Raw genomic sequence first — 18,685 nt, 5'->3', positions numbered from 1 at the left:
ATGGAAACATTCCCCAACACGTCTGCTTGCTGTCAGTGAATGGAAAAATTCCCCATAATCTCTGCTTGCTGTCAGTGAATGGAAGCATTCCCCAACAGGTCAGCTTTCTGTCAGTGAATGGAAACATTCCCCACCATCTCTGCTTGCTGTCAGTGAATAGAAACGTGAATAGAAACATTCCTCACCATCTCTGCTTGCTGTCAGTGAATGTAAACATTCCCGATCAGCGTTTTGGATGCATTTTTGACAGTGTGGTCCCACTCGGCCTGTTAGATCCCCATACAACATGGCTGGCTGCGAGACAGTGTCGTGCGATCAGAATGAACTTGGATGAACTTCACCCGACTTCATTGTTATCGCGCGGCTCTGTCTGTGCGCCGCGTTCTGATTTGCGATCACAGGTGAAGGACTCACCGGCGACCGCAAATCACCTGAGTGACTGAAATGAGCTGCGGTGCCGTCTCTCAGGTGACCGGCGGCCAGCTGCAGTCCTTCACCTGAGAGCTGTGGCCAAGGGTAATCTGAGTGACGTCACCGCTGATTGCGCGGCTCACTTCAGTTGCTGCATTGAGCTGACAGAGAGCGGCGGTGTTCCACTGCCGCTCTTTTCAGCTTCATGTAGCAGAAATGGCTGCATCGCGAGACCTCGTGACAATCACGTCGGACCTGGAGACCTGGAGGGGTATTTGGGGATTTTAATGAAGTGGTGAAAGAGGGTGGGGTTTTTTTTGTCTTTTGCTCCAAATAAAGGATTTTTTTCGGATGTATGAGTTGATTTACTAATACTTACAGGTTAATCATTTGGCGTGTCTCATAGATGACTGCCATGATTAACCTAGGACTTAGTGGCAGCTATGATCTGCCATTAACTCCTTATTACCCCGATTGCCACTGCACCAGGGCAATTCGGGATGAGCCGGGTAGAGTCCCGGGACTGTGGCATCTAATGGATGCGGCAATTCCGGGCGGCTGCTGGCTGATCTTTTTAGGCTGGGGGGCTCCCCATAACGTGGGGCTCCCCATTCTGAGAATACCAGCCTACAGCCGTGTGGCTTTATCTTGGCTGTTATCAAATTTTGGGGTGACCGCACGCCGTTTTTTTTTAAATTAATTATTTATTTATTTTACTGCACTACATAGATTCGCTCACCGCCGCTGTGATTGGCTGCAGTGAGACAGCTGTCACTCAGCGTGGGAATGCAACCAATCATAGGCGCCAGTGGGTGGGGAAGCAGGGAATATGAGATTGAATAATGAACAGCCAGCATTTTCAAAAGCTGGAGAAGCCGCCGGAGCAGTGTGACAGCCGTGAAGCACCGCACCGGTGATCGGTCAGTGATCGGTGAGAATGAGAGGGGGCGGAGATGGACAAACCGACAGAGAGAGAGACCAAAAGAACTGCGTTCTGTTTGTCAAAAAAGTGATTACTTTGGTTTGAGAGCTGTTCTGGCAACTACGTCAACACCACGTGCTGCTCTGAGCACGTTATTCAAAGACACCAGAAATGCAGTCAGACACCTTCTACAGGCTGTGCCCATACTGTTTCTGCTTTTTCCCATCCATTTCAGCCATGTCCTCAGTCACGACAGCTCGCCGTTAGGTCCAATGTGAAATTATTCGAGTTTCCCATAGACTTATATTGCTCATCGAATATTCGTGAATAGTCGAATAGTGCCAACCTATTTGTCGGATATTCGTCGAAGCAGATATTTTGGTATTCGATCATCCCTATTGCTCATCTCTAATTCTAAGGACAATTTAGGCAAGGAAAACAGGCCGGGCCATATTTGGCATTCATACTGTCCTAGTCACTTTAAGGTGTCAGATTATTGGTATGTGAAAACAGGTGTCTAACTACTGGATTGGATGAGTCCCAACCAATAGGTGGCCATCCCTCAGTTCCATCTCTAGCCTGTTACCCAGTCTGGGGAAAAGGGCGTGGATTTGTGTGTGTGTGTGTGTGTTGTGATGTTTCCCGGCACTGATCTTTCAGGAATCCGGGGTTAGATGTAGTACCCTGTGGCACCTGACACTCAGGGGCACCACAATGGCCTTCTGTGTAGGGAGTTAACTATATATGTGTCGCACTCCAGGGCTACGGGGTACTCGGTCTTGGGCCTGGTTTTGCTGGGAAGTGTCATGGGTGTAATGGCTGGTGCCCGGTTCCGTGACCCTGGGGGGTCGCTTTTGAAAGGGGATATTTACAGGGATTATAATAAAGTTTGTGTCATGACGCCACTTGTGGGTTGCAGCTATTTTGATGGAGCCACCGCTGCACAGTCTCTCACCACTGGGGCTGATGTTAATTGCAGCCTGAATGTTGTGGCCCTCCGCAAGCAGGGCTGGGCCCCAGGGGGGTAAATGATGGTGGCTGTGTTTAGGTCCGTTAGTAATATCAGTGTGCAGAAAGAAGGTAGCCCACACAAGGGATTGCAGTGTAACTGGTTCTTTACTAACGATGGTGATGCTTGCAACCAGGCGGAGGCTGGTCCTCACCACTGGTTCCCTTAGTTCCAGTGCCGGTGTGATGACCTGGTGGCTTATTTTCCCTGCACCTGTCTCTGGTTGGTGGGTCCTCGTGGTTCGGAGCGTCTGGGGTCTCCTCCTGGTTATCTTTCAGTTCTGCTCCGTATGGCAGGCAGTTTTAACCCTGTCGGGTCGGTCCTCAGGTTCTGGTTCCCTGGTTCTCCCATCACTGCTGTGCCCCAGATTCTAAGGTCAGTGAGGTCCTGGATGGTCCCTCACTGTGCAGATTTTATCAGGTTTGCCTGCAGCGTTTTCCTCACCTAGGGCTCTGCACCCTGTTGGTGCTATAGTTCCGAAAGTACTCCACTGTACTCCTTCAGCAACCACATGCCTGAGCCTGACAGGTCACTGTTACGCTCTCGCATCAATATTGTTATGTTCGTCTCCTATCACTTCCAATCACTGACTGTCTGACCCCTCCTCCCTGGTTGTCGTCTAGTCGACTGGATCGGTTCCATCCCTAGGTGGCCATCCATTGGGTCCAACCCTAGCCTGTCACCAGTTCTTGGGGAAGGGAAAAACAGGGATTATATGTGTGTTTTCGTGTTACCGGAACTGGTTTTCTGGGTCCCTGGGGTAGACCCTGCAGTTTTGACCGGATGAAGTTCCCTGTAGTTCCTGATAGCTTCAAGGGCGCTACATATGCATATATGTATATCCATCTATGAACATATTTGTGATATTTTACATCTGCTCACAGTTTTGTACCTATTTATACTGTTATGCCAGGGACTATACTTTATAAACAAATTATATAGCCTTATTACAGGACATCCAGGGAAGGTTGCTTTATGTTATTGAGCCATTTACTCAATTTTTAAATGTTATTTATTGTGTTTATTGCCACTGTATTCAATAAATGTTCATGCACATTGCACATTTATGGTCCATTAACGTCTATATATTTATTGTTCAGGGTCACTTTGTTGCCTCATATGTACCTCTATTCTTGTTTTTGCAATTACTGTGAGTGTACCTCTCCAGGATTGGAGGTTGGTGATCCCTGGAGGAGAGGGTTAGAAGGATATAGCTTATGGAAATAATCACAAGGAATATTGAATAATAAACCCACAGGGTGGAGAATGGAATGCTCATGTATGATATGTGCATGGAAGGATGTGCCTATTGGTTGACCCCAAATTACATCACTATCTACTTTACAAAAAGGTAGGCGATTTTTTTTGGCTCATTATAGCCTCAGTCCCTTGATGAAGCCAGACATTGTGAAATATGTTAGGGAGGCTAATAGCTGAATGCTTTTAAATAAGCTGAATTAGAGAGGGTTAGTCCAATACAGCATAATAGGAGAAACATGTTCGCGGCCTGTTAGCATATTTGATAATGACTTATTACTTATCCTCCCTTTTCGCTACGGTTTTAGATGGTCAATTTAAAACACTGGTCTACAAAAAAAAATTTCTGGCACGGACTTTAAGAACAGTTTTAGACTAATTTGAGGGTGCTGAATTCAAATCTGGTCTTATAATTTCTGTATCACATCACATTTTTGCGCTATAGATATATATCCCATTTTCATGAATTCCATGAAAAATATAAGTAGTGTATCAAAAGTGCCAGTTTATACGGTTCACTAAGGTAAATTTAGTTTTCATTTAGTCTCCCAATAAATGTGAGAATATCTTTGTTTTCCTTGAACATGCATAATTCCCATTTGTTATGATAAGAAAGTAAACAAACAGTTTTAAACGTACACAACGGTTGTGTGCAGGTACTGTTTTATTTATTGAAATTTTCAATGAATTTTGATATTTATTGTTTTTATTCTGCTGTTTTTCAGTTTTTTGCTTATGAATCAATAACTAAGGTGTGTGTGTGTGGGGGGGCGACAGAAATTCAATGAACAACTCAGGTAGCTAACAACTTTTATGCTGTATTTCTCTGCAGGATGTTTTGCTGATCTAACAATGGCCTCTGCATCTTGCAGAAGACAGTGCTCAAATGATCCAAATATTTTGTGTTACATCTGTGGAAACTTTACTGTGAAAACTCAGAGGCGCAACTTCCTGACTTTGTTAAGAGGGTGTATTTTGCGTACTTCAAAGTAAAACTAGGAGACCAAGACTAGCATTGGGCTCCTCACAAAGTGTGCAAAACCTGTATTGAGAGCTTGAGATCATGGTCTCAAGGAAAGAATACTAAACTTCAGTTTGGAGTTCCTATGGTTTGGAGAGAACCAAGCAATCATTTAGAAGACTGCTATTTTTGCCTTGTCGATGTAAAAGGTTTCAATAAGAAAAACAAGCAATATTTGCAATACCCGAGTATCCCTTAAGCTATTAGACCAGTTGCCCATAGTGAAGACATACCTGTTCCAAAATATACTGCGCTTCCAGAAAACATCGACACAGATCTCTCCTCACATTGTTATATTGATGAAGAAGACAGTCCAAATATTTTTCAGCCATGTGATGAAGATTGTGACAAACCAATTCTGTTTACTTAGTCTGCTTTGAATGATCTGGTTAGAGATCTTTATCTATCAAAAGAGTCTGCTGAACTATTGGCTTCAAGACTACAAAAGAATCGAATGTTGAAACCCGGAACAAGTGTCTCATTTTATCGTAACAGGGAAGCAGAACTGTGTAAGTACTTCCATTCAGATGACCAGCTTGTCTATTGTACTGATGTTGAAGGGCTACTTCTCTTTATGGGACTTCCAGCATATGATTCAAGGAATTGGAGGCTTTTTATTGATAGTTCCAAAAGAAGTTTAAAATGTGTTCTGTTACACAATGGAAATAAGTATGGCTCTGTACCAATAGGTAATTCGGTAAAACTTAAAGAAGAATATAAAAACGTCAAGATTGTTCTAGAGAGGTTACAATATAATGTTCATAGGTGGTTAATTTGTGTTGATTTGAAAATGGTTAACTTTCTTTTGGGTCTGCAAGGAGGGTACACAAAACACCCTTGTTTTCTGTGCTTTTGGGACAGTAGAGCTACAGCAGAGCATTGGGTGAAAACTGAGTGGCCTCAGTGACAGAGTTTGGCATCTGGCGATAAGAATGTCATCCATGATCCTCTAGTGGATAGGAAGAACATTGTCTTTCCTCCCTTGCACATAAAACTTGGATTGATGAAGCAGTTCGTCAAAGCTCTCAATCACAGTGGAGAATGCTTTAACTATATATATTCAACTTTTCCTGGTCTTAGTGAAGAGAAGAAAAAGGCTGGAATATTGATGGACCTCAAATAAAAACACTTATGAGAGACCCAAATTTTATCACATCAATGAATGAGACAGAAGAAAGAGCTTGGAATGCATTTTGCAATGCGGTGCAGAATTTTCTAGGGCATAAGAAAGCAGACAACTATGAAGAGATTGTGGAAGAGCTACTAATGAGTCTGCGAAATCTTGGATGTAGAATGAGTATCAAGATTCACTATTTACACAGCCATTTGGAAAATGTAGTACCTAAAATCATGTGTTTTTATCATAAAACATTTGATGTGAGTAATTTTCATCAAAAATTGAAAATATGTCGAAATCCTGATGTGATAGCCAAAAACGGAGTTCATATTCGTAATCAGCAGGCAAAATTGACTTAAAATATGTTTTAAAACCTTTTGCTAGAAAAATTGCATTGACCAGTGTAATCAACTATAATAAATGTTAAGTTTTAGGTTTTGAGTTAGGGTACCTCTAGTTGTCTTTTGGCAAGTTGTGTTTAATGTTGATAACCCTACACTAAGCTGGTGGATACGGAGATTTAGGCTATGTGTGCACTTACCGGATTTTGCCGCGGATTTTTCGCGGATTTGCTGCATGTTTCGCTGCAGAAAATGTTCATAACATCTCTGCAGTGAATCACCAGCAAATCCTATGGAGAAAAAAAATCCTGTGCGCACTGGGCAGAATTTGACAGCTGCATGTTTTGCAAAAACAAGTGCATGTCACTTCTTTTCCGCACATCGCTGCGGGATTTCACTCCATTGACTCCAATATAATCATGAAATCCCGCAGGGAATAACGCAGGCAGCAAATTCTGTGCGGTTCACTGCGTTTTCCTGCGTTATTCCCTGTGGTATTTCGCGGTTTACCTCCGGTAATGTACATCGCCTGTCTGCGGTTTTGCAGGGAAGTGATGTCATTACAGGAAGAGGAAGCCGTGCAGAGTAAACACACACACAGATCACACACACAGACACATCACAGACATAGAACACATAGACACAGACACATAGAACACACATAGAAAGAAAACGGAAATATAGAAAACAAAGAACGTGGGCTCCGCTGTATATTTACCTTCCAGCCGAGGTAAGCACACAGCGGCGGCCCGGTATTCTCAGGCTGGGGAGGGAGAGGGGCAGGGGTAATGTCCGCCGCCTCATTCCCCCTCCGGCAGCCGAGAATATCAGCCGCAGCTGCCCCGGGACTGTCGCATGCATTATGCGGCAGCACCGGGAGTGTCCTCGGCTCTTCCTGCCGCCGTGTAGCAGTGGCGGCAGGGTAATACAAGGGGTTAATGGTGGGGGATCACCGCCATTAACCCCAGGCTTGATCATGGCAGCGTCTATGTGACAGCTGACATGATCAACCCGTAAGTAAAGTGAATAAAACACACACACAGAAAAATCCTTTATTTTAAATAAAACCATCAAGCCTCGTTAACCCTTTTATTAACCCCTCCCGCACCAAAGCTCCGGTGTAATCCACACAGCTCCGGCATAATCCACAGGGTCCTGCACTGCTGACATCCAGCCGCGATGTGTCACAGACACAGCGCTGAATGAATGCAGCAGACAGCAGAGGTAATTACCGGTCATTTCCCACGGCCGGTAATGTGAACTCACTGCCGACCGTGGGAAATGCAGCGATCTGTCCTCTATCTATCCCTCTATCTGTCTGTCTATCTATCTATCTATCTATCTATTCTTCTGTCTATCTATCTACTATCTCAGAATTAAATGACTTTTTTTTTTTTTTTTTCAATGTGCTTTATTGCATTGAATGCAATAAAGCACATCCCAACCCGCACACGGCAAAACCGTGGCAATACCGCGAATAATACCGCGGTAAAACCGCAGCAAACCGCATGCGGTTTTCGGGTGCAGTTTCCCGCGGTTTTTTACCGCGGGTGCGGTAATCTTTGAGAGCATGCGGAATTTTCTCAAGAAAATTCCATTTCCCAGTGCGCACATAGCCTTAGTGTTTGGTTGGAATCATAAACACTGTTTGTGTCCTTATACTGGTGATAAATAAATAAGTCGTGTGCTTATCATGGCTGTGTATCAAAATAAGAGTAACCACATACGTTTTTAAATAAAAAAAGGAAAATAAATAAATAATATTCTCAGGATGGAGAAACCCATGCTTATTGGGGTCCCCCAGCCTAAAAATAACAGTCTGCAGCCACCCAGGATTGTCGCATTTGTTAGGTGCGATGACCTCGACACTTTATCCAGCTCTTCCGATTGCCCTGGTGTGATGGTAATTGGGGTAATAAGGAGTTAATGGTAGCCCACAGCTACCAGTAAGCCATAGATTAGTGATGGGTAGAGGTCTATGAGACTCCCACCTTTACAACTCCTACAAGTAAAAAGAAATAAACACAAACACACAGAAAAATCCTTTATTTAAAAAAAATCCCTATTTTACTAATTTATTAACCCCCAAAAAACCAAGGTCTTACGTAATCCACACTGTGAGATCCAACAACGATTTCAGCTTTGATACATCTGAATTCACAGCGAGTGCCATAGAACATGACTGCCCGCTGTGAACTCCAGGCAGAGAATGAATGAGCCGTGCGATCACCAGTGATGTCACTCAGGGTAGTTACGGTCTCAGCTGGAGGTTCCCATGGCCCTCCACCTGTGACCACAGGTAATCTGACCTTAGGGGACCTCAAAGAACTCAGTAACCTCACCTTAGAAGGTTCCCTGAGGTATGATTACCTATGGTCACAGGTGGAGGACCGTGGAAACCACCAGCTGTGACCGTGAACAAGCTGAGTGATGTCACCACTGATCATACAGCTCATTCATTCTCTGCCTGAAGCTCACAGTGGGCAGTCATTTTCTATGGTGCTCGCTGTAAATTCAAATGTAGCAGAGCTGGAATTGTCGTGGGACCTTGTGTGGGTACTTTTGGGGTTAATAAATTGGTGAAAGGGTGAATTTTTTTGTCTTTTATTTCAAATAAAGTATTTTTTCTGGTGTTTGTGGTTATTTCTTTTCACTTATGGATTAGTAACAGGGGGGACTCATAGACACTCTAGGGCTTTGTGACAGCTGTGAGCTGTTATTAATCCCTTATTACCCTGACTGCCAGCACACCAGGGCAATCGAGAAAAGTCATGAAAAGTGCTGGGATTGTCATATTTAATAGATGCGAAAATTCAAGGTGGCTGCAGGCTGCTATTTTTAGGCTAGGGTCCCCAATAAGCATGGGTGTCCCCAGTCTGAGAATACCAGCTGTCAGGCCTTATAATGACTGGCAATCAAAATTGAAGGGGAACACAGGCCGTTTTTTTTAATTATTTATTTCAGTAATTAATAAACAAAAAAGCCACTTACTGTTCTTCTAATTTTGATACACAGCCAAGTTAAGCGGACAGCTGGGAGTTACAGACTGTAGTCATGGCTTTATCTGTGCTAGTATCAATACAGGGAGATTCTACGTTATTCTTATTTATTTAATTATTTATTTACCATCAGTATAACGACACTAGAGCTTGGTTTAGTATATGCAGCATCTATTAAGCTGAGTGCTTAAATTGGAGAGACCATGGAAATCTCTTAAAAACGGGATTAAGACACAATTCCTAACTGAAAATTAATTGCAATCTGGCAGATGGAGTCACTTTGAACTTCTATCTGCCCAGTCATATGTTGAGTTAATCGTTTTCCATATTCTTTAAGCGTGCACAAAAGTGTGGTCAACAACAGCTTTGGGCACCTTTGAAAAGAAGGATGCTGCTGAACAGAGGCCAAATGGAGTCCAGAGTAACTCTGTTGCCTCATGAAGATGGATACCCAAATGTAAGTGCTCATCATAGAGCACAGGATAAATGTGAATTGATCCAAAATGTTCTGTACCCCATGGTACATGCTCTACAAACACAACACGGTGTCCACTATCTATTTCAGAAAAATTTGCGCTCTAATATTAAAATGGCGCTCCTTCCCTTTCAAGCCCTGATGTAGATTTCTACCACATATAGGATATCGGCAGAGGAGAAATTTTAAAATACATCTTATGATGCATTTGCTTTTGTTACTCTTGTGAAAATGCAAAATTTGGGGCTAAAGTAATTTTTGTGGGAAAAAGTAAAATTTTCATTTTTTCCATCCACATTGCTTTAGTTCCTGAGAAGCACCTAAAGAGCTATTAAACTTCTTGGGTGTGATTTTAAGTACTTTGAGGGGTGAAGTTTTTAGAATGGTGTCACTTTTGAGTAGTTCTGTCGCCTCTCAAAGTCACTTAAAAATGATGTGGTCCCAAAAAAAGTGGTTTTGCCAATTTTGTTGAAAAAATTAGAAATTGATGATAAACTTTGAACCCTTCTAACCTACTAACAAAAAAATGATGTTTAAAAAATTGTGCTGATGTGAAGTAAACATTTGTGAAATGTTATTTGTTAACTATTCTGTGTAACATGTCACTGGTTTAAAGGTATAAAAATTCATGTTTGAAAATTGCAATATTTTAAAAATGTTCGCCAAATTTCCAATTTCTTAACAAATAAATGGAAAAAATATCATCCTAAGTTTCCCACTGTGATGAAGTAAAATATGTCATGGAAAAACAATCTTAGAATCACCGGGATACGTTGAAGTGTTCCAAAGTTATTACATCATAAAGTCATACTGGTCAGAATTGGGAAAAATGGCCCAGTTAGTAAGGTGAAAACAGGCTCGGGGGGTGAGGGGTTAAGGGCATAAAAATTAAAATTTAGAAAATTGCTACATTTTTTGTCAAATTTTCATTCTGAATATTGGTAATGCAGCTGATGTGATTTATTTGGACTATGCAAAGGCATTTGATACTAAACCACATAATAGCCTTATACTAAAGCTCCAGAAGCAAGGACTAGAGGAAACTATATGCAACTGGGTAAGGAACTAGCTAAAAGATAGAAAACAAAGAGTAGCCATAAATGGTACTGTCACAAACCACCGGGCCGGTCACTCAGAAATCCCCCGTGCTGGCCACCAGTGTCACGATCGGGGGGTAACAAGCGGGAGTCACCCCTCCTTTATACCTCCCGACCGACAGACAGAGCACGTGACGCGCTCTCTAGCGCCCCTCTTATAGTCAGGCCAATTATGGAATTGCCCGAAAATAAGCAAGGAGGCCGCTATTCTCCTGTGCCGATGATTGAAGGGTCTCTGGTGAGAGCAGGGTATATATTCCTCCGACCTCTGCGGACGGAATATATAAGAACCTCCTCGCCTCTCACTGGCCACCCCACAATGATCCTTGGCACACACTCGCTGCCACCAACCGATTTACGGTAACTATTAGCCGAACACACAGACGTGGGGTTCAAGATCGAGATAACAGAACAGCCCAAGATTAATTATATAATTTAATCAGCCTAAGGCACACTAGAAACTACAATATATACAATAGGGGATCTACAGAATATACATAGGTTAGAGTACAGTTACAAGTAAGATATGGATTACAAACAGGTATACAATTTAATCAGTTACCTTGTGCGTCTGGGCACAGGGGGGGCGCTGTAGACCAGGTTTCTAGGATCTTTCCCACAGATGTTTCCTACACGTGACCCCCGGTGAAAGAACACTGGGAAATGGCCGGATTGGGGTTATCAACCTGGTCAGATCCCTGTCCCCTCCTACCTTCGTGACCTCACAGGGAAGCACTGCCACTCCCCCGGCCTTGAGTTAGAATAATATTCCCAGGGGAATATTAATCATAACTTTGCCTGGGAACGTCGTAGGCGGACGCCAATGCTCTCATTGTGACCGTTATGAATTTAGCTGACAAACGAGAGGACTCATGGCTTGTCTGCTAAATCCCCACCTGCCGATATCACGTTTGGGGTATTTCCCAAGGTCCTACTCCCATATAAAATATGGGCCAGCACCGTCCGCATGCGGGGACGTCGTTTTTATGCTTGCCATATTTATGCGAAATATGGTTCACAAGATATTAACCATATTTTACCGGAGTCGTTCTGTCTGGTGGCTTCAACAGCCTTGTGATGAGATAGGAACCCCTGTGGTGCATGGCTTCCTTTTGGTGCTGCCAGGTCACTGTCCACTTTCTTTGATGAGTGGACACAGCTCCCAGGGGGTCTTCCTCTCTCTCTTTGTTGTAAAGGCCTGAGAGGACAAGCAATCTCCATATCAGAGGAGATGGCTGTTGGAGGTGTAAAGGCCCCTTTACACCCTGAGACTTTCAGGGATCCCACCAGCGATCCCAACCTGATAGGGATCGCTGGTAAGTTGCTAGGAGGTTGCTGGTGAGAGGTCACACAGTCAGACGCTCCAGCGATCCCACCAGCAACCTGACCTGGCAGGGATCGCTGGAGCATCGCTACACGGGTTGCTGGTGAGCTGTCACCAGCAACCAGTGACCAGCCCCCAGCCAGCAGCGATGCACTGAAGCGATGCTGCGCTTGGTAACTAAGGTAAATATCGGGTAACCAACCCAATATTTACCTTAGTTACCAGCGCACGCAGCTACACGTGCAGAGAGCAGGGAGCAGCGCACACTGCTTAGCGCTGGCTCCCTGCTCTCCTAGCTACAGTACACATCGGGTTAATTACCCGATGTGTGCTGCAGCTACATGTGCACAGAGCAGGAGCCGCGCACACTGCTTAGCGCTGCTCCTTGCTCTCCTAGCTACAGTACACATGGGGTTAATTACCCGATGTGTGCTGTAGCTACACGTGCAGAGAGCAGGGAGCAGCGCACACTGCTTAGCGCTGGCTCCTTGCTCTCCTAGTTACAGCACACATCGGGTTACTTACCCGATGTGTACTCTGCTACACGTGCAAGGAGCAGGAGCCGGCAATGACAGTGAAAGCGGCTGAGGCTGGTACCGAAGGTAAATATCGGGTAACCAAGGACAGGGCTTCTTGGTTACCCGATGTTTACCGTGGTTACCAGTGTCCGCAGAAGCCGGCTCCTGCTGCCTGTACATTTAAGTCCCCTTTACACACTGAAACTTTCTAGTGATCATGCTGCACAGCGGGAAACAAAGGACCAAAGAATGGTCCTGAATGATTTGTAGCAATCAGCAACTTCACAGCAAGGGCCAGGTCGCTGATGTGTTTCACACACTGCAATGTCGCTGGGGAGGTCGCTATTACGTCACAAAACCGGTGACGTTACAGCGATGTCGTTTGCGATTTTGCAGTGTGTAAAGCCACCTTAAGTGGGGACTTCACACCTTTCCAGATGCTGGGCATCTGAGAAGTACCTCGGTGTGTGAAGGGACAAGGGAGGGGGGTTGCCATCAGGGGGTGATGAGAGAAATGATGACTGGACATCATCATTCCTCTTAATATCCCAGGATTTTCCTCACACCTCCCCCCCTTTTGAGGGCGCTAGGGGGCAGCACACTCCGGTGTTCCCCCGTGCGCCCGTCCGCGACCTCTCCTTGTCGGGACAGCCCGTCTGCGTTACTGTGGTCACGGCCCCCTTTGTGGCGAATGGTGAAGTTGTATTGCTGGAGCGCAAGGCTCCATCGCAACAACCTCCCATTTGTCCCAGAGACGGTGTGTAACCAGCTGAGGGGATTGTGGTCCATCTCCACGATGAAGTGGCGCCCATATAGGTAGGGTTGCAGACACTCCAGGGCCCACACTATGGCCAGGCATTCCTTTTCCATCGTGGAATAGGACACCTCCCTCGGTAACAGCTTCCTGCTCAGGTACAAGACTGGGTACTCTTGGCTCGCAGAGTCCACCTGGCTGAGCATCGCACCGAGGCCGAAGTCACTGGCGTCGGTCTGTACTACAAACGGCCGCGTGAAATCGGCTGCCTGTAGCACGGGCAGGCTGGACAGGGCGTCCTTTAGGGCCGGAAGGCTGTCTCGCAGTCCATTGTCCAATCGACTGCAGAGGGCAGCTTCTTCTTGGTAAGGTCCGTCAAGGGCTTTGCCAGGCTACTATAGTGTGGAACAAACCTCCTATAGTACCCGGCGGTCCCCAAGAAGGACATCACCTGCTTCTTGGTCCTGGGGGTGGGCCAGGATGCGATGGCCTCCACTTTCTCAGACTCGGGCTTCAGAGTTCTCCCGCCTACCCTGTGACCGAGGTACTGGACCTCGCTCATGGCCAGCTGACACTTTCCCGGCATGATGGTCAAACCTGCCTGGTGGATCCACCTGAGCACCTGTGCTAGATGCTCTAGGTGGTCCTCCCTGGTGGGACTGAAGACGGCAATGTTATCCAGGTACGCGGCCGCGTACCCTTCAAGTCCCTTGAGCAGGGTGTTGACCATCCGCTGGAAAGTGGCAGGGGCATTCCTCATCCCAAATGGCATCAACGTGGACTCGTACAGTCCAAATGGGGTAATAAAGGCAGAGCGTTCCCTGGCCTTGCGAGTCAGGGGGATCTGCCAATATCCCCGGCTCAGATCCATGATGGTCAGGTACTGAGCCCCGGCCAACTGATCGAGCAGGTCATCGATGCGTGGAATTGGGTATGCATCGGCGACCGTGACAGCATTGAGCCCCCTGTAGTCCACGCAGAACCGAGTGGTTTGGTCCTTCTTAGGGACGAGGACTACAGGCAAGGCCCAAGCGCTGTTGGATGCCTGGATCACCCCCAGCTTCAGCATCTCGTCAATCTCCTGGCGCAAGTGTTGCTGCACCTCCAGGGAGACCCGATATGCTGAACGCCGGATCGGGGGATGATCCCCAGTGTCCACGTGATGGACAGCCAAGTCAGTCCTTCCAGGCTGGTTGGTAAATAACCCCCGGAAGGGGTGTAGGGTGGCCCACAGCTGGGACCGTTGGTCCTCCAAGAGCTGGTGGCCAACCTCCACATCCTCAATGGATCCACCTGCCCTAACCTGGGCTAGCATATCCAAGAGGGTTTCCGCTTCTCCCTCCTCGGGCAGGTTGCACACGGGGAGCGCATACGCCTCCCGCTCATGATGTGCCTTCATCATGTTCACATGGAAGGGCTTCCGCCTTCCACGGGCAGGGTCCAGGGTGACCGGTACGTTACAGGGTTGAGCTGCTGGTACACGAGGTATGGGCCTTCCCAGGCGGCCTGAAGCTTGTCCTGTGGTACGGGGACCAGTACCCACACCTTTTGACGCACTTGGTAGATCCTCTCACAAGCGTTCTGGTCGTACCAACGCTTCTGATCGGCTTGGGCTTGAGCCATATTGTCGTGTACCCGCTGCGTCAAGGCTGCATTTTGTCCCGGAAGCGCATGACATACTCGATAACCGACACTCCAGGGGTGGCCAAATCCCCTTCCCAAGCCTCTTTCACCAGAGCCAGGGGGCCCCGCACACGTCGCCCGTACAGGAGCTCAAAAGGTGAGAATCCCATTGAGGCCTGTGGAACCTCCTGGTAAGCAAATAACAGGTGTGGGAGATACTGCTCCCAGTCACGCCCATGGGAGTCGACCAACATCTTAAGCATCTGCTTTAAGGTGCCATTGAACCGCTCGCACAGGCCATTAGTCTGTGGATGGTACGGGCTGGCCACCAGATGTTGCACCTGGACTTGCTTACAGAGGGCCTCCATCAGCTGTGACATGAATTGGGTCCCCCGGTCAGTGAGCATCTCCTGGGGAAAACCCACTCGGGAGAAAATCTCCAGCAATGCGGTGGCCACCTTGTCAGCCCGAATGGACGACAAGGCCACTGCTTCAGGGTACCGGGTGGCATAGTCCACTACCGTCAGTATGAAGCGTTTCCCGGAGCTGCTGGGGATGGCCAGCGGGCCGACCAGATCCACAGCCACCCTCCTGAAAGGCTCATCGATGATGGGCAGAGATACCAGTGGGGCTTTGGGGTGTGGCCCCGCCTTCCCCACTCTCTGACAGGTTTCACACGAACGGCAGTAGGCAGCCACATCGGCCCCCATTTTTGGCCAGTAGAAATGCTGGTTTAACCTGGCCTTGGTCTTAGCGATCCCTAGGTGTCCGGCCATCGGAATCTCATGTGCGATCTGCAACAACTCCGTCCGGAACGGATAGGGTACCACCAACTGTCGTTCCCTGGGCCACACCTCCGGTGAACCCTGCTGGACCGTGACCCGGTACAGCCGTCCTTGGTCCCAGACCACTCGCTCCGGGTCCGAGTCCGAGGGAGGCTGTGCCGCCTGCTCCTTAAGAGCTTTCAGGCTGTCGTCAGCTTCTAACGCTGCCTGAAACCCCTGACTAGATGTGGCCAGATTCGACGAGACTGTCACATCTTCGGTCAGTACCCCGGGACCTGTGTCCTGGCCTCCGCCTGACTCGGCTGCCACTTGGTCAGAAGGGGAAGAACCATCGGACCTCCGGGAGGCCCCTTGGGTTCCAGCACTCCCACTGCGGGTGACAGCGGCCACAGACGCTGCTACCGTGGGTCGTGCCTGCTCCTCCTCCATTCCTGACCAAGCCGCTGGTTCAGGCAGACCTACCTGGCTTCCTGACACACCGGTTGTGGGGGAACCATGCACCGAGATCTTACCTGGGAGCACTTCCGCTCTTGGACCAGCCCCAATCTCACCTGCCTGTTCCCCCCCCCTGCAGCAGCAGAACCCCGCTATGAAATCTCTGGGGACCCCACATTTGCTGTGGTAGCCCCCACCCCACACACTGGTTCTCCCCCTGCAGCACCCTGCTCTCTGCTTATCCCTGCAGAGGGCAACATATCCCAGCTCACTGGCTGATTACTTGTAGAGGCATTGTCACACCTTTCTCTGACCCCCTCCCCTGTCACAGCTGCAGCTGTGTGTGTGTCTATGCAAGCAGAAAAATCAGAGTTCACTCCCTCCTCCCTTACATCATTCATAGATAACACATTAACATTGTCAGGAGTCATGTCAGTACTGGCTGAAGGTTCAGCCCTTGGGGAGGGGCCCAAACTGGGAGGTTATCTGCCCCAAATATGTCCCAAGTGACACATTTGCGGGGATCCGATCACTTACCCCCACCTCCCTCACCCCTCGACCTGCGCCCCAGTCCAAATAAAGCTTGGCGACGGGCAGCGCTGGGTCAGTGCCTCCAATTCCGGAGACAGCGAGGGTTTCTCCGGGTACCAAGTCTTGGGGGGACACCATCTCATGCCGCACCTGAGTCACCTCTGAGGCGCTGTCTCGCAGTCCTATGGTCGTAGACCGGCCGACGGTGACAGGTTGGAAGCTGTCCAGGGACCTACCACCCCCCCTTTACACAGTGCACCGTGGGCGGTTTTGGGGACGGGGACGGGGCCTTGGGGCGCTGAGGGCACACGGCCTTGAAGTGTCCGGGTTAGTTGCACTGGTGGCACCGTCTTGCTTCTGCCACGGGCCTGGAGAGGGGAGTTGAGGGGGACACCCCCTGCAGTCTAGGGGCAGGTGGGGCAGTCGCAGCATTCATCTTACCCCCTCTCCAGGTGCTGCTGGTGGCCGCTCTCCTGACCTCAGGGCCCGATTGTTGTTGTAGTCATCTGCCAGGGCAGCTGTAGCCGTGGACCCCTTTGGCTTCTGGTCTTGGATGAACTGGCGGAGATCCTCCGGGCAGTTCCACAAGAGTTGCTCCGTGATGAACAAGTCCAGGATCTCCGATCCGGTGGTAAGCTGCAGGCCTTGGGTCCAGTGGTCGGCAGCTCAGGCAAGTGCTCACCGGTGGTCAGTCCAGGAGTCCTTTGGTCCCTTCTGCAGGGTCCGGAACTTCTTGCGGTAGGACTCCGGAGTGAGGTTGTACTGTTGGATCAGGGCCGCTTGATGGTGTCGTAGCCCTGATCTGCCTCAGTAGGCAAGTCCCCAAGGATTTCCAGGGCCTTACCCCTATTGGCCCACTGATCCTTGTCCAGGTGGTGCTGCAGGCAAGTCCGTTCAAAAGCAGTCAGGAAAGAATCCAAGTCTCCATCCTTCTCCAGCACTGAGAAGTCCTCAACATGGACCTTTGGAAGTTTGGTGTCTTGAAGGTCACGGGTGGCTGATGAGGGCCGGAGCTGAGCTAGCTGCAGCTGGTGGTCACGCTCTGCTTGGTGCTCTCGCTTTTCACACGCTGCCTTGCGCTCCACAGCTTCACGTTCTGCCCTGCGCTCTTGCTCCGCAGCCTCACGCTCTGCCTTGCGCTCTGCCATGAGTTCCTTGTAGCCCTCCCGGTCTCCAGCCTGGAGTAGGGCCATAGCCATTTGAAGAAGGCTATCCGAGCCTGCCAGGCTCAGTGGAATGGCACATGGTGATCTGCGTCACGCTGCAGAGCTAGGCGATTCACTGTCCATTGCAGAGCGGAGGACTGGCATTTGGCTCGTTGAGGACCCTTGGGTGAGCTGCTCCTCATCTTGTCCATAATTGCCAGGTTGTGCGCTGTCCTCTGCAGAACGGTTCTCTGGCGTCGGGCTCCTGGAGGACTCGTGGTCAACCTCCTCATTGTTGTAAACAGCACCGTCCTCTACCTCCTTGCCTCTGGCCAGAGCATCGGCCATTTCTTTAGCTTTGCTCCTGGTGCCATCAGCCATTCTTGCAGACTTTGGTCACTGACACAGAACTGACACCTGATGCGCCCACACACTCCACTGTATCTGCACTCTAACACTCTAGTGTTGAGCTAGTCTGAAGACCACAGCAGCCACAGCTGCTGCAGGCAGTCTTTAGTGTCTGGGAGTATGGGTCTCCCACTCACACACACTATTATGTCGATCCCACCGCTTGCCACCAATATGTCACGAACCACCGGGGGGGTCACTCAGAAATCCCCCGTGCTGGCCACCAGTGTCATGATCGGGGGGTAACAAGTGGGAGTCACCCCTCCTTTATACCTCCCGACCGACAGACAGAGCATGTGACGCGCTGTCTAGCGCCCCTCTTATAGTCAGGCCAATTATGGAATTGCCCGAAAATAAGCAAGGAGGCCGCTATTCTCCTGTGCCGATGATTGAAGGGTCCCCGGTGAGAGCAGGGTATATATTCCTCCGACCTCCGCGGACGGAATATATAAGAACCTCCTCGCCTCTCACTGGCCGCCCCACGATGATCCTTGGCACACACTCGCTGCCACC

Source organism: Anomaloglossus baeobatrachus, chromosome 1 (assembly GCF_048569485.1).
Source record: "Anomaloglossus baeobatrachus isolate aAnoBae1 chromosome 1, aAnoBae1.hap1, whole genome shotgun sequence".
In the NCBI taxonomy this organism is placed as follows: Eukaryota; Metazoa; Chordata; class Amphibia; order Anura; family Aromobatidae; genus Anomaloglossus; species Anomaloglossus baeobatrachus.
This window is presented reverse-complemented; position numbering follows the sequence as displayed.